We start from the raw sequence: 6,008 nt of genomic DNA, 5'->3' as shown, positions 1-6,008 counted from the left end.
TCTTGCAAGATGCCAGAGTTTTCAATCGATATGGCCAAAGCTTCACAAACACTTGGTCGCCAACCTGAAATTCAACATGCCTACTCGTTGAGTCCGCTGCCACCTTCATTTTCTGTTGTACGCGCAACAAATGCATCTTTAAATGATCCAAAAAACAATCTTGTTCTTCAAACAGGTGGTCCATAGTGCTCACATAGGTGGAACCAACAGAATAGTGAATAAGAGTGGGGGCTCTCTGCCATAAAGCACTTTGAACAGTGTGCAACCCAACAAAGAATGGAAACATGTGTTATACCAATACTTTGCCCAAGGTAGCCACTGGGCCTACACTCTAGGCTTCTCGAAAGAGAAACAACATAAGCATGTCTCAAGGCAGCGATTAACCACTTCTGACTATCCATCGTTTGGGGATGGTAGGTTGTACTATGGCGTAACTTCGCGCCTTGCAAGCAAAACAACTCCGCCCAAAAATGGCTAAGGAATACCCGATCACGATTGGAGACGATAGAGTGTGGAAAACCATGAAGTTTGATCACATTCTTCATGAAAGCTTCAGACACAATACGTGCGTTGAATGAGCGTTTGAGGGGACAAAGTGGATGTTCTTACTCAACCTGTCAACCACAACAAAAGTGGTGTCGTAACCCTCCGATTTTGGTAATCCTTCAATGAAATCCATGGTCAAGTAGTCCCAAACCAAGTCAGGCACTCCTAATGGCTCTAATAACTCGGTTGGTGACATGACTAAGTGTTTGTTCTTTTGACACTTGTCACACTTCTGAACAAACTCAGTGACCATTTTCTTCATCCCAGTCAAATACACATCAGCTGCCAATCTTTGATAAGTGCGAACCTCTCTATAATGACCACCCACAGGAGTGAAATGATATTCCCTAAAAAAAGATTTGGAATAAGAGAAAATGTTTGAGATAACACCAACCTGCCTTTATAGAGCAGCCGTTCATGCTCCAATGAGAGCCCACGTGCTCCTTTACCCCGTTTTACATCTGCCACCACTTGCATAAGAAATGGATCTTAACTAATTTCTTGCTGCAAAATGTCCCAATCCAACCAGGTGTAGAGGTGAGCACCGAACACTCCACTGTGGGAATTCTAGAAAGGGCATCGGCAGCCTTATTACCAACATTGGGCCGATATTGGATCACAAAGTCATAGCCCAATAATTTTAGCAGTCACTTCTTATTTTCTAGTGTAACCAAACGTTGCTCCCGAAGAAATTTCAGGCTTTGTTGGTCAGTGCGTACAATAAACTTGCGTCCCAAAAGGTATGGTTGCCACTTGTGAACAACAAGGACAATCGCCATAAGCTCCTTTTCATATATAGACTGAAGTTGGGCACGAGAGTTGAGAACTTGGCTGTAATACACTATGGGACGTCCTTCTTGGATCAAAACAGCCCCAACTCCATATCCCGAAGCATCCACCTCCACCACAAATTGCTTGGAAAAATATGGTAAGGCAAGAACCGGAACCGTGGTCATTGCTTTTTTTTAACTCTTCAAATGTTGTTGTGGCTGCCGCCATCCACCCAAAGCGGTCTTTCTTCAATTGATCCGTCAGGGGTCGCGCAACGGTACTATAGCTCGCGACAAATTTTCGGTAGTAGCCCATGAGACCTAAGAATCCCCTCAAAAATGCCTGAGTGATTTGGGTAAAGGCTAGGCCAACATAGCTTGAATCTTACTCGGATCCATTGACACGCCTTCCCTAGAAATAAGGTGGTTGAGATAGTCCACTTGTTGTTACTCAAAGCTACACTTCTCCATGATAGCATAACGTTGATTCGCTGTCAATACCTCCAAAACATTAGCTAAATGAGTCTTATGAGTGGTGAGTTTCGGGTTGTAAACGAGAATATCATAAAAAAAGACCATCACAAAGCGCCCCAAATAAGGCTTAAACACTTCATTCATTAAAGACTGGAAAGTAGCAAGGGCATTAGGAACTCATAATGACCCATGTGGGTGCGAAAAGCAGTTTTACATACATCTTATTGGCGTGCACGGATTTGATGGTAGCCCGACTTCAAATCGAGTTTGGAAAAAATACGAGCCCCGTGGAGTTCATTGATCACAGGAATGGGAAATTTATCAGCCACCGTCTCCTTATTTAAAGCTCGATAGTCAACAAAAATCGCTAACTGCCATCTTTTTTCATAACCGAGAGAACACATGACTTGAAAAAGGGCTGGTGCTGGGTTGTATGATGTCGATAGCAAGCATTTTGTCGACCAACTTCTCAACTTCATTTTTTTTAATCTAAGGATATTTGTAAGGTCGAACACTAACTGGTGAAACCCCTTCCTTAAGAGTGATAACTTGGTCATGCAAGCGATGAAGAGGAAGCTCAGTTGGTGGAGAGAAAACACCCTCGTAGGTATGTAAAATGTCGGTAGAATGAGTATTTGGAGCCGCTAGTGGAACCACAATAGAACTCCCTAACTCCACCAAAACGCCTTGGCTCTCCCGCGCAATGTTTGAAGCATAAATTTAAGAGAAACTTTAGTCTTATGAAGAGATGGATCGCCTGCAAGGTCACCGACTTGCCCCGAACAGGCACTTTCATAGTATGAGTCTTCCAATTATTATAAGTGCCACCCAAGGTTTCTAGCCATGGAATACCCAATATGATATCAAACTGCCAAGAGGAAGACGAAGAAAATCCTCCACAATTTTAAGCTCTTGAAAACATTGTGGTATTCCCCAGCAGATACCTTCTCCCTTAATGGCATGTCCTATGCCTATTTGGATGCCATAAGCCTCAGTTTAAGACATCGGCAATTTCAACTTCGCAACTAATTCTGAGGTGATAAAGTTGTGGGAAGCCCCGCCATCAATGAGTACCACCACCACTTGTCCATCAATATTGCTTGTCAACTTCATGGTCTTAGGAGAAGTAAGCCCAACCATAGAATTTAAGGACACTTCGACGAACTGAGCCTTAGCCATTTCTTCCTCTTCTTGCCCCTCATCCATGTCGAGAGTCTCCTCCCCCTGAACCTCCAACTCTTCGTCTTGAACCACAATAACTTGAAGTTTCAGAAATTTGCATTGATGCCCATAGGAAAATTCGCCATCACATTTGAAACACAAGTCCTTAGCCTTCTACTCGCGTATCTCATCCTCTGTTAAACGGCAATAACCCCTAGGTCGATCACTGGGTGTAGTCAGTTTTGTGTTAAGAAGTTGGGTCGAACGGACCCTAGATCGAGAGGACAACCCAGTCGTGCGCCCTAAGCCCATAGTTGGATCGGGCCCAGTTTTCATGGGCCGAAATAGTGATTGGTTGGCTTCAATCTTTTTGGCCAATTCCATAGTCTTTTCCAAGACCCTAGGTCCCAGAATACAAAGAGCCTCTCGTGTGTTGGCCTTCAATCCCTTCGTAAAAGTAGACTTCAGTATCGGCATCAAGGGAGGAGGCCAATAACTCAAATTGTCGGCGATACTCCAACATGGTGGAATCCTGTTTCAGACCAAGGAACCGATCGTACACAGATCCTTCATGGGTCAGTTGAAAATGCTTCGGTATCAGGGACTTCTATTCCTCCCAACTCAAGATCTTGTGACGCCTGTTCTCCCAACAAAACCAGTGAACTGCATCACCTTCCAAATTGACAACAGTGACTTTTAACTTCTCACTCATCAAGAGTCGTTGTAAAGCAAAAGGGAAATTTGAGAAATGATGCATTAAATGAAGTCTTATAAAAAAAATTATTCTAGCCACTCTATACATGTCATATTGGTCCTATTGTTTCCCTTAGTTCCCAAAATACTCCTAGCATTTGTTTCCCATAGTCTCTCTGTATTCTCTCTCGCACTTTCTTAGTCCCGAAGGAAAAAAACTCCAAACCCAACTTAATCCGTCAGAACCCAAGCAAATTGAAGAAGCATTGTCTTCCAAGACCACGACCAAGCATATGTGGCTCGGATATTGTCGAAGTTGACGATCGGAGAAGGCAAAGGAGAAGAACGTCGAGCAAACAGACCAAGCTTTGAGGAAACAACCCCAAAGAAAGCGAAGGTGGGGGATTTCCTTTTTAATCTGCAATATGTGTATGTGCCTGATTTTTTTTGTTGATTTTTGTTCATAGGATAGATTGTGGCTGGGGAATGAAGAAATATGGGTTTTTTTTCGAGATTTTTTATGCAACTCAATAGTATATGTTAGGTATGGATTTGATTGTGCCTCGATGATATTTTAGGCATATAGCTGATTTTAGCAACTATCTCGATAAGACTCGATGATATTAGACTTATGGCTGATTTTACCATCTATCTCGATAGGACTCAATGATATTAGGCATATAACTGATTTTAGCACCTATCTCGATAACTTAATAGTTACCAGATTGTTTAACATTTTTTAAACTTTTTGTTTTTTGTTTTTTTTCAAATGCAATATCACGAGTTCTATCGAGTCTTATCGAAGCAGATGCTAAATAAGCCATATGCCAAATATCATCAAGTCCTATCGAGACAGATGTCAAAATTCAACCACAAGTCTAATATCATCGAGTCCTATCGAGGCAGATACTAAAATTAGCCATAAGTCTAATATCATAGAGTCCTATCGAGGCAGATGCTAAAATCAGCTCCAATCTATCCTATAAACAAAAAAAAAAAAAAAAAACCAGGCACATACACATATTGCAGATTAAAAAGGAAATCTCTTACCTTCACTTTCTTTGGGGTTGTTTCCTCCTGTTTGCTCGACGTTCTTCTCCTTTGCCTTCTCCGATCGTCAACTCCGACAATATCCAAGCCACAGATGCTTGGTCGTGGTCATGGAAGACAATGCTTCTCCAATTTGCTTGGGTTCTAACAGATTAAATTGGGTTTAAGGGTTTTTTTCCCTCAGGACTAAGAAAGTGAGAGAGAAAAGAGAGACCAAGAGAATACAAAGAGACTGTAGGAAACAAATGTCAGAGATATTTTGAGAACTAAGGGAAACAATAGGACCAATATGACATGTATAGACTGGTTAGAATAATTTTGTTATAGAATCTCATTTAATGCATCATTTCTCAAATTTCCCCAGCAAAATTACGTTCAGGTCAATATGTCCAATCATCCAGGCCATCTCCCATAAACACCAGTAATTCAATATTTCCCGCATGAAATTCATGTCACCGACACAAACCATCATCACGATGATCACTCACACTGCCCATCACCATCTGGCCAAAGCCACTAGGCCCATCCAAACTTTTACTACCGAACTCGTGAATACTAATTCTAGATTGTGCACCAACTTTCTTAGCCAAAGTCGATTGGCCTTTGAGTACCTCATCAAGTTTGGCGAAGAAGGATTGGATACCCTGCTCCATCGTGGGAACCTTCTCCTCCAAGGACGAAACATCGCCCTAGACAGTAGTGATCAGATCCTCGACCGAGTTTATTCGAGTTTCCATGTGAGTATGAGTCATCCACGTAGAGATCAATGCTCTGATCATACTAGATTATGTGCCCCACCTGCAATTTAAGAATCCGAAAACAAAGAGAATACCAAACCCAGCAACAAAGATGGAAATAGAGACAAAGATGGAAATAGAGGTATGTTAATGAAATAAGCCAAAAGAAACCAAAAGTAGCCACAAATATTTGAGAAACCTGCACTCCAAGAGCTTAGCTCACTTAGTACAATTTTCACACCCCTCTTACACAACTCCATTTTTCCTCATATACTACCCTTAGTAACTAACTCACACGTCATACACAAACTTCCCAATATACCCCTACTGCCTAATTAACCTTTCTACCCCTCCTATCGTAAGTAAAACGAACAACAGGCCTATCAGCATACATTATTTAGTAACATCTCATTCGAACAAATAATGCAATCCTTGAATCTAAACTCTCCTTAGCTTGCATTAGTGATTATTTAATCTAAGAATTCAACAACCAAAAGGATGGCACTATCATGTCATATCACAAGAAAATACAAAACAACTACTTAACCACATGCTTGATCAAAATACAAAACCCTAC

This window comes from Humulus lupulus, chromosome 7 (genome assembly GCF_963169125.1).
Source record: "Humulus lupulus chromosome 7, drHumLupu1.1, whole genome shotgun sequence".
NCBI lineage: Eukaryota > Viridiplantae > Streptophyta > Magnoliopsida > Rosales > Cannabaceae > Humulus > Humulus lupulus.
The sequence above is the reverse complement of the archived record's forward strand: the minus strand, read 5'-3'. Positions refer to the sequence as shown.